Consider the following 11,796-nt stretch of genomic DNA (forward strand, 5'->3'; position numbering starts at 1 on the left):
GTGTTCAAGTATGGGGTTAGTACAGGGAGCTATAAGAATAGACTGTGACAGCCAAAGTGCAATTTTCTTGGCAAAGAACCCTGCTTATCATTCAAAGACAAAGCACATTGATGTTCAGTATCACTTTGTGAGGGATATGATAGAAGACAAAAAGGTGTTGCTGGTAAAGGTGGACACTTTGAAGAATACTGCAGATGCATTGACAAAATCTGTGAGCTCTGAGAAGTTCTCTTGGTGTAGAGAAACAATGGGTGTTTCAGGGCTGGAAAAATGACTAAGCTCTCCTGTGGCACCCTGTGGAAAGAAAACAACAAGTGGGAGATTGTTGGGTTGTGTTATATTCTTTCCATGTGTTATATTATTTTGGACCCTATATTAGGTTGGGCGAACCTACCTATGGTTTTGTGCATGATTTTCGCACATGGTATTGGACGCGATGGTTTTTCGATCCATGGTATTGGATGCTTCGGCATGTATAAATATGTATTGTAACATTGAAAGGAAAATAATGAAAAATCAAGCTGGTAGTCTCGGTTTTGGGATCCAGGGAAAAATCTATGTGCATATGTGTTTTATGGGTTATGCTCTCGCATTGTTTATTTTCTTTGTTTAAGAATTCGTATGCAGGTAATTTCTGTACAGGGTTAAAACCTACAAGCTGGACCTAGATCTCAGCCATGCACAACAAGAAAGGTTATTGCAGCTGAATGGTTTGCAACAGGCCCTCCTTCACTCAGAAGTGGTTCAACTTCAGAGAAAGGTGTGGCATGACCAACATCTCCATGACAAGCAATTTCAGCCGGGAGATTGGGCTTTGTTGTATGACTCCAGATACAAAGATTTCAAGGGGAAGCTGAGAACCAGATGGCTAGGGCCATATTCAGTGGAAAAATGTCATGACAATGGATCTGTTCTTATTCGGACCATTGATGAGGAATCCATCCCCATGCTTGTCAATGGCCATCGATTGAAGATCTACAGGAAGCCCCTCTCAAGACAAGAGTTCATCAAAACTATGGAGAAGGCAGTGTTGGTCATAGAGAAGGGTTCTGCCTCTGCTTTGGGCATACCCTGAAGAATCTAAAAAAAAAAAAAAAAAAAAAATAAAGAAATAATAAAGATCCTTGGGTGAAAACCTCATTGAGGCGCCCCTATTGTCTTTTCAAAAAAAAAAAAAGAGATTGGAAAAAGATCCTTGAGTGAAAACCTCTTTGAGGCACTTAAGGCAGATGGCAAGGGTGAAAACCTCAATGAGGTGCCCCTGTTATCTTTCAAAAAAAAAGAAAAAAAAAAAGAGAAAAAAGAAAAAAAAACAAAATAAAAAAACAAGGTCAGCAAATTCATTATGTAAAATTGCATGCAGGTTGCAGGTGTTCTATGGAGGAGAGGGAGCCTCTCAACTCAAAGCCAAGGGTCCTCATCATGCAGTCAAAACACCTAACCAGCACCTCCCCCAAGAATACTCATTTTCTCCAAGGTATGTGCAGTTTTATTACAGCTTGAGTCTTCTACAGGAAGACGCAGATTTTCTACAGGAGGATGCAGATTTTCTACAGGAAGGTGCAGACTCTCTACAGGAAACGCAACCTTTCTACAGGAAGCTCTGTATTTCTACAGGAAACTTCCTGTAGAAGCTTAGAACGACCCAGAATTCATTTCATGAGGAGATCTAACGGCTAAGGATCGGTTTGGACGCATGCAAGCCACTGTTGTCACCCTTGCACATTGGTGTTACCTTGTTCCACCATCCTTGTCGACATGCAACAAAGTTACCTGCACCAGCAAAGCAGATCGATGAGTTCTCAAGAAAAAGCAATTTGTAAATGAAAAAACGCTAGAGATCTCACACCATATCCATCCCAGTCATCCAGAAGCTCCGGGAGCGTGATCGTGAGGCCAGATCCTTCGTCGTGCAGCATGCACCCAAGGAGGAAGAACTGTTACAAGACATCCCGCGGGAGTCCTGTAACAGTTAAGCCCGCTAGAGTGGATACCATTCACAGTGCCGACCATATGCAATGAAACGCGGGCGCATGCAACCAAAGCATCCAATCCATCGTCGGCAACCTGTAAACATGGACCTTCGGGCCTGTGTAAGTTCGCCAGCAGCAGGTAAATCCACTCATCAGCGTCCAAAAAACCGAAACATCGTGTGCAGCCGCGCAGGTAAGTGTCTCGACCCTTCCTTCCATCAGATTGCATGAATTTTACTTTGAATTGATTGCAAGGTGTAAAGGTGAATGGGTTGAGCGGCTGTATGGCCATTTGGCCGGCCACGTCGGCCAGTTAATGGTCTAGTTGGATGTTTGGGTGGCGGCCATGACAAAAAGAATGGGCAGCACGCACGTGAGAGCAATCCCGTCGAAAAAAACGAGTTTAACAGAAGAGGCGGCGGCATATCTGCGGGAATTGATGCGGCAGCAAGTGAACGCGCAGTTGAATGATGGGATGACATCGCCCAACGGTCCAGCGGGGACAGCTCACCCCCGCGCCACGGATTCCGCCGATTCAAAATCTAGTCGGCTAGATTGCACTCATGCATTTATCAACCACCGTTTTGAACTCGAGTGGCTATCCTGATCTTTCTGCAGTTCGATACGCCGAGCCTTTGGCTATCAGAACGATTGTGAAGCACACCCAAGGTGCAGACCAACTGCAGTCTTTCTCGAAAATCACGCGCTGCTTCTACAAGAACGCTGTCATTCTACAGGAACACAGTTTCTACAGGAAGGCGGGTGCCTCACGTAAAAAGGTGGCAGATTAAAAAGGTAACCCTGAACTCTTCATGCAACTGGTTTTTAAAGGTGGCAGAATCGTCGTCCACAGTCTGGTCATAGAAAAATGGTGAAATTGTTGTCTGTTGTGCCTATACTGTCATTCTACAGGATGTCAGGGTAATTAAACTGTGTTAAGTTCCTCAGGGATAAGTTTTGTGGATTATGTGCATGACATTCTATGCTCTGTCTCAGTAGACCAAATTTCTTCCACAATCACCACCTCTGGTTAAGGAAACTGTTTTATCATGCCGGGTGGGTTTATTAGACGAGAACCCACTGATTCAACCAAGTTAAGGGAAAACCAGGAGGTGGTGGAGCTCTTCACATGGGTTCAATGGATATCTTTTTGTGACAAATTGCAGGGTTACGACGATGAAGTGGCAGAAGAATTTTTGTAGGCTCTGAGGCCGAAATCCAAGACACTGGCCACAATGAACTTCAGGGGCCTAAGCCTCAAGCTCACCCCACAATATATCAGTCGAATTACTGAACTTCCAATGGGTTTTCCATGGGATAAGGAAGAAAGGAAGTTGAGCCAGCAGGCCAAGAAAGAATTCTTTCCACCTGAGGAGGAATTCTCGGAGGACAAAAATGGGGTGCGAAGAACCAGCTTGCTGCCACCATGGAATGAAGTTAGCCTGCAAATCATGAAGTATATAACCTGTGAAGGCCATTTTAGCATCGTGTACGCGTATCACTTTCGTTTGCTCACTGAATTGAGGCACCGGATTGATCTTCCTGTAGAAGAGAAACTGAGCATTCCTTATTTCCTGCTACAGTCTCTAATTGAGTGTGCCACAAAGTTAAAAGAAGGCATACCAGATCAGGTAGCCCACCATGGGTTGATCAAACTTCTTGTGGAGGATGCGCTTCATTCATATAAGGTTCCCCTCTCATGGGAATCATTCAGGAATTTGACAAGAGATGGAGACATAAGGATGCTGATTGAAGAAACGGGTTCCTCCAGCAGTGAGGAAAAAGAATCAGTGGCCAAGGGAAAGAAGGAAACAGGCCAGAAGACCCCGACCACAGTGCAGAAGAAAGAACAAAATAAGAAGCATGAGAAAAAGGATGAAAAAGAAAAAGGTGACACACCCATCTTGTCAGCAAGAGAAAAGAGGTTGCAGAGCAGAACGGACAAAGCTGAGGTGGTCCACATCAGCCCAAGTACCTCATCAGCACCTGCAACCCAACCAAAAAGCAAAACCCATGCAGCAAAGCAAGCCAAGGTGGCGACACCTGTGTCTACAGGAAAGCAGAAACAGGCTTCTACAGGAAGCCCGAAAACAGTAAAAGGGTCTTCTACAGGAAGCCCGAAAATCATTGAAAAAGGGGCTTCTACAGGAAGCCCGAAAATTACCAAAACAGGGGCTTCTACAGGAAGCCCGAAATTGGCTAAAACAGGGTCTCCTACAGGAAGCCCTGAAAAGGTGAAACCCAAGGAGAAGAAGGCAGACATTCTAGCAAGGGAGGTAGCAGCTGTACTAGCTAGCCTCAGCACGCCACCTAAGCCAAAAGAAAAGAGGAAGAGGGAGACCCCTCTATACTTTAAAGCTCGAAGAAGTGTTAGGATAAAGACGGGCAAGCCACAGCCTCCGTCCAGCAGCCCGATTGTCATCGAAGATACCCCTGCTTCTCCCAAGGAAAAGTCCCCCTCAAGGATAACAGTCACCTATGAGAAGGGGAGTCCAAAGAAAAATACGTGGCAAGAAAGGTTAGACCTGTTGACTGAGAAAACTCGGCTACAGGAGGCTGAAAATGTTCTACAGGACACTCTGGCCCAGCTATAGGAAACAGAGAAGAGGGAAGGAGAAGGACCCTCATCACCACCAAGGGAGGGTGAGGTAGAGCCACCTAAAGAGGCAGAAGGAGTACATATACCAGAGCCCAGCCCTCAGCCTAGTCTGAGTTCATACTACACCTTTTTAGAGGCAGGCAAAATCATACCGCAGAAATTTACTGTACCCCTATTTTTTGCATTGGAGGAAGAAAGAGTCCGTACCCACACATGGATGCAGATCGCCAAGTCAAAGGGTGTGGTGGACATAGGTCCCTTACAAGAGCAACTCAAGGAGGTTAGGAGTGAATTCACCATGGCTAAACATGTGGCTAATTGCCAACGTGTGCTTCTACAGGAAGAAAACCAGAAACTGAGATTGCAGCTACAGGAGCTAAGGGCAGGGGCAGATACATCCTCCAAAGACACCACAAGAGAACAACAAGGCAAAAAGGAGCTGACCACTAGTCTTGAGGAGCCAATGACACTTCTACAGGAAGCAGAACAGCAAGCACAAATTGAAGTACAAGCTCTAAAAGAACAGCTGCAGCAAAAGGAAGCACAATTGGCCTGCATAGCCAGCTGGGCCATGGAGGCAATACCGTGCAGACAACCTGCAAAATCCTATGGTTTGTACTTAAAAGATCAATGGCTACAGTTCCAAATAAATACCTTGGCACAAAGAGGTATTTCTCAGATCCAAAACCCACAGCAATTTTCTGAATTATGCAGTACTAGTTCGTCAGAAGACAAAGCCAAATTAGCAGAGTTCTACCTCCACAATTTGGCTTTGCCTAATGAAGTCTCCTGGGATCCCAATATTGCCTTGGGTGATATGCAATTGATGGCGTTCGCTTCATGGTTGAACCATGAGGATCAAAGAGTAGCTGAAGCAAAATCGGTCATGAACAGAGAATTGAGCGAGCCACTGTTCATTCGAGCAGAACCAGAGGATCCGGTTGCACTCATCTCAGCACACCAACAGTTGTCTACTGATCCCACAACTTCCTTGAGATTTATGGACCAACAGGCCCAAGCCATAGCTCATTTTGAAGACATGGAAAGACTGTTAGGAGAAAGTGCTGCCCAAGCATGCACACGCAGATGGAATACCTTGGCACACAGTTTGAAAATCTGAGAGTACCATACCCCAACTCGGATGAGGGAAGCTTTGGTAAGGGTAGACCTTTACAAGAAATCCATGCAAAGCCTCCAGGCTAGCTGGATTGGCCTTAAACTCAGCCCACCACTACTGCTAGGGTTGACTGAAGGCAATACAGAGGAGGATGACAGTGAACAATGGGAAGAGGTGAACAGGAAAGCTGGGTTTCATATCAGCAAGGAGGACACTACCACAGAGGCTTGGGATGTAAGGGAAGCAGTAAAAGCAATGAAGGATGAAGATTTGGACTAAGTTGCTCAAGGATGAGCAAATATTTTAGCTGGGGGGTGATGATGAGCCCCAATTTTTGGTACAATTTGGGCTCATTTGGCCTACTTACCTTGCTCAACCATTCATCTTTTATCACTTATGCATTCATTTCTTAGTATATTCATGTTGTTTGTAGGAAGAAGGGCAGGCATTATATCTATGTGGCTAATACATGATGATTTCAGGTTTTTGGCATTAAAGAGAGCAAAAGACCACGCAAATGGAGACAAGGAGACAACAAAGGTGACATTGCGGGTTCATAGGGAGGTTGTCCACAATCTTGATGACCTTCCTCGTGATTTTCACCTTAACTCCGAGCTCCAACAGCTCTCCCCACCGAGCATAAAGGCAGCCAACATGTTCTACAGGATCAGCAGTTTACAGCAGTTTGACTTTCAGTTGGACAGCCAAGCTCCACGAATGGAGGAAGCCAGCTTCATCTTCATTGTGTATAAATATGAAGGCCGTAGCCTTTGATAGGAGCTTTTTGAACTTTTGAACTGATATTGTAATTTCTGAGCACGAGCTACAGCTCGGTGTTTGTTTTTGTAAGCCAGTTTTGGCATGACATTAGACTCTTGATTATGAATAAAGGCAAGCAGATTTGGATCTAATTCTGAGTTTCTAAGGGAGCTATAGCTCTCAGGTTAGGGCCCAACCTGAGAGCAATAGACCTCCTCTTCCTTGTATTGTTACTTGTTTCCTTGCAGCACTTTATTTCCTCTGTTTTGACATGCATTTAGAATTTACAGTCTGTTGATTTGATTTCTTTTATGTGATTGAGTAGGATTAGTTTACAGTTCAAGTGCTTTCAGTTTCTTAGATTAGAGTAGGAGGATTGTAATTCATTAGAGCTCCAAAAAAAGGTTGATAGTGCACTCGCTGCCATCTCTGTTTAGAGATTGGGGTGCAGTCTGTACCAACCACCAAAAACGCAGTCTTATGCTTTCATGCAAGCTGCCACACAGTCATTGCAATTGTAGATCCATCCATGCATTTTGCTCTTAAGCATACTCCTTCATTCCACCTCCATGCACGACTTCTCTTCACGACTTACATTGCTGTTCATTGGTTTAATAGCACAGGTAGCACAAGTTAATGGATTCTCGTTTTTGGTGCAAGACATAAGCAATTTGTTTTATTTACACTGCTCAGTATCATTCCACTTCCTTCTTCTTCTTCTTAACCACGCCTAAAGCCACCTACTCGACCTCTGTTCAGCTCGTTAGCCTTCCAACCCTTCTACTTCTCACGTAGCTCCATCTTTTTAACTTTTCCTTGCTTCCACCCTTCTATTCACCAACCAACTTTACTCACTCTTTCCTCACCTCAGATCTCTGTCCCTGAGCCACCACAAACTCCTCCTTCACCTTACCCATCCACTCATACCACTCCTCCATCACCCAAAACTCCAACTACAACACATCCTGTAGAAGTTAGCAGACTTCCTGTAGAATTCCTGAGTTTCCTGTAGGATCCCCTGCAGACATCCTGTAGAAGCCTGCAAACTCGGTTACTGAGCACCTGAACGTTGTAGACTTCTGTGGACTAATGCTAGGGATCCTCTGGGACCTCTCCTAGCCCTCCTGACCTTTCCCTAGCTTTCTCTCCCTTCGCACCACCTCTGCACAGCCAAACCCTAATAAGAAACAAAATCATAATCACTCCATCCACTTAAGCAAAAATACAAAAACAATGTTCTTTTTAATGGAAGTAGTTTGAGTTCATGCATTTCACATCACTAGAAGTAAAGGCATCATTTTTAGACATTTTCACTCTCACTATTGCATCATAGAGGTTAAACTAGTCAGATTAGGGTTTACTAGGGTTTCCATGTTTTGGTTGGCTTTCAGTTCATTTTTTCAAAGTAGATTAATTTCCTTTGAGATAGCCTTCGTCCATAATTTAGAAAGCTTCTTCTGAGAGCATATAGAATTTGGCTTGAGCCCTAGCGGACTTGTGTCAGCTGACCAAGTGACAGCTGCGACAAGAGCTAGTACTTGTGCATACAGCACCGTCGCTTCCAAGTTTGTACGAACTACCGGGTTGATAAAATTAGAGATAGGAAGCCCCAGGAGTTGTAGCATTATTGCTACAATACTGGAGCCCACCAGTATCCTCCACCTGGAGGACAACCTTTAGGTGGATCCTACCTTATAGTTCACTAGTACAAAATGACTAATTAGTTACTAAAAAAACAACTAAAATTTGCATATAAACAACCATTTTTCAGTTAGTGACCAATAGTAGCTAATTTATAGTATCTTATAATGCGACCAATGATTAATCATTCTTAGCTTAGTCATTAATTGGTTTCCTAGATTTTACCATCTAGTAGTATATTTAGTCATAAATTTGGTCATAAATTTTTCATTGGTTTAGTCATTAATTGTCGCAATTAATGAAGAAATATATAACAAAATATATTGCTATATGAATCCTCTAGAAAACCAATTAATGACCAAAGAAATATGACCAAAACGTTGGTCGTGTTATAAGATACTATAAATTAGTTACTAATAGTCATATATATGCAAATTTTACTCATCATTTAAAACCAATTAATGATCAAAGAAATATGACTAAATTTTAGTCATGTTATAAGATGTTGTAAATTAGCTACTAATAGTCATATATATGCAAAATTTAGTCATAATTTAATAATAAAAAATTTATTATTTGCAGTAGTCATTTATCTTTTCTTGGTATTTTCATATTCATTATATAAATCACTGATTTAGTAGTTTCTATTCATTTCATTTATTCATGTTCATAATTAATTAATATAAACTACTAATTTAGTAGTTTTATATTGATTTTATGTGTTTATTATTAATCACCATAAATTAATTAGTATGATTTTGTGACTAAATTTTAAGAAAATGTCATACAATTTGCATGTTTATCTAATATGATAACACAAAGTTACATATGTTAATTACAAGACTAAATAATATCAAGTGCAAATAAAAATAATTTCAACCATATAAATTTTATTATATAAAATATCAAGTATTACAATATGAGTTTCCAACTTAATATGGGTTGGACTACAATTTACACATGAAATATTGTTTCATCATTTCAAAACATTATCACTGTGTTGCCAAAACATTGCAAGTGAATTCACCAACTCTGAAGGCTTGACCATCAGTCTCTATGAGTGTGTCTTATGCAAGATATTGGCTCTAAGGGTATCACTAGACAAATTCTCTTCTCTCTCTCATTTTGCATTTGTTGCTCCAGTGTTATTGTTCTCCTCTTTCTTCAATTGTTGCTTCTTACCATCAATATTGAGTTCCTCTCCTGAAAATTAAAGAAGATGCAATGCAGAGTATAAGACATGAAAGACAATGAATACTTGAATACAAAATAAAGTAGACTATAAAATATTTATATGACATATATCTCAACATTTGATAGTGGCCACTATGTGGCTAGATGACCTGTATAAACAAATCAAATAAAATGTCACCATAGAAAATGGAATTGGAGGGGGATTCATCATGCATGCTAGGATTTTTTGTGTATACACGCATCATATTGCTCACTTCTAATTGTATCAAAAACAAAGAGTATGCACAATGACATGTAGTGACATGTGGGTGTCTATTTGACTCAATGATATGCTTGATTTTTTAACCTATTCCAATCCCACCACAATGAAATTAAGAGAGACAAGGGCACAAGAAGGACTATCAATAAATGAAATTAGAGACTTTAGAATGCAACTCAATTGTACCTGAATGTAACGATAAGTATTTGAAACTTCCCGACCATCAATGAGCATCAAATCACACTGTGAAAAATTCCTTTCATTATGATAATTTGGTTGCACCTGCACTAATCCTCTGTAGTAGTCCCTTGACTTGCCTATAGATATAATTTTAGAAACAATCCTACTCCTGCAATTCTTCCCTATATGGATCATCTTTGTCCCCCCCTATTGATAGTTATTTTTCAAGGCAACAAAATAGAACTCTCCAATTGCATCATTTCCTTTCAAAACAATGCTTGAGTATTTCCAAGTGATTGTTGAACCAGTCTCTACTCAGGTCCATGAAATCCTTGATTTGTCTCCATCGCAAAAACCTATTTTCGTAATAAAATTATAAATCCCACATCTGCATTCCTCGTCCCCGACATACCAATTCTTTAAAGTGGAATACTTTATCATTGCTCCCTCGGTGCAATAGAGATCCACTACTGTGGCATGGAGATGATTGGTGTCATAAAATGGTATGGTACATCCTTCAATAGATGTCAGAAAACTCCTCTCACCTCACATAACTCCCTTCATCTATAAAAATAAGAGTCCTCTCAAAGTGCATGGTCTCCATCTCATTCATCCTGAAATAAGTGGATATTTCCATGGGCGAAAAAGTGTGCTTGGATATTTAATAGAAGGATCTATCTCTAAAAAACTAAAATATAATGCAGCATAATAGTTATCAGCAAGAGCAACAGCCCTGCCAAGCTACTTCCTAACTAGATAAATATACTCCTAAATTATCTCTTATAACGAACAAAAGATAACCTCAACTACCTATAGAGTCTACATGTGCATGGTAGCAATGAAAACACTGTCTAAAACAACATCTACAACAACGTAGGTAAATGTCTTCTTCTAGTCAAGGGCATGCCCAACTTTTGAAAAGTATCAAGCAGGTTAGGGTCCACCTCATCCAGGCTCCTCTTCTTCTTCTACTCTCTTTGTTTAGGTTCAGAATAATACCAAAGGTCTTTGAAATTGGTGGGTGGGTAAAAGTTATCAGACCATTGAATTCTTCCATTTTTAGTCATTGTGTGTAAGAATTGAATCTAAATTGCAAAAGTCATTCAGGTTCCTTCTTTTTAGCTAAAATTAACCTAAGCTTTGGAGAGTTGTAAGGTTTAATGGATCTAAGTATATTCTAATTAAATATAGTATCATGGTTTAAAACTGTAGGCATTGAGATTAGAATCTAAGGATGAAACAGAAAAGATTTTATGTTCATGATTACAAGAAATTTTAATTTCATATAACAAAGTTTGAGGAAGGTCTAGAATTTGCATCCTATCAGAAATTTTTCTTACATCACTTGAGCCCTTTTAATTTGGGCATGGTAGATTCCATTACACAAACAATCAACCACTAAAAAAAAGGTGAAAAGAAAAAATAAAATATCATGCATTCCGACCCTAGAAAAGTTAGGGAGGAGCGAACTAATATGTACAATAAGGACATGCAAAATGCTTACTTGTCCATTGTCTTTTGATGAATTGTTGGTCACAATCAAGATATGAATTATCATAATCATTAAACCCTTTGTACAATAAGGACATGCAAAATGCTTACTTGTCCATTGTTTTTTGATGAATTGTTGGCCACAATCAAGATCTGGATTATCATAATCATTAAACCCTTTGTACAATAACGACATGCAAAATTATTACTTGTGCATTGTCTATCATAATCATTAAATCCTTGTACAATAAGGACATGCAAAATGCTTACTTGTGCATTGTCTTTTGATGAATTGTTGGCTGCAATCAAGATCTGCATTATCATAATTATTAAACTCTCAACTCTAGATATAATTTATGATTTGATCATATAAACCCTCAAAATTGTTTACCTATAAGAACAAAAATCATCTTTAGTAAAAAGGAAGAACAGAGTCCAAATTCATACCCATGTACAAATTACCAAAATATCATAATCATTAAACCTCAACTCTAAATAAAATTTATGCTTCGATCATATAAACCCTCGAAATTATTTACCCATAAGAACAAAAATCCTCTTTAGTAAAAAGGAAGAAAAAAGT

Source organism: Pinus tabuliformis, chromosome 8 (genome assembly GCF_031772625.1).
Source record: "Pinus tabuliformis cultivar Carrire ecotype Pingquan chromosome 8, CPIR1, whole genome shotgun sequence".
NCBI lineage: Eukaryota > Viridiplantae > Streptophyta > Pinopsida > Pinales > Pinaceae > Pinus > Pinus tabuliformis.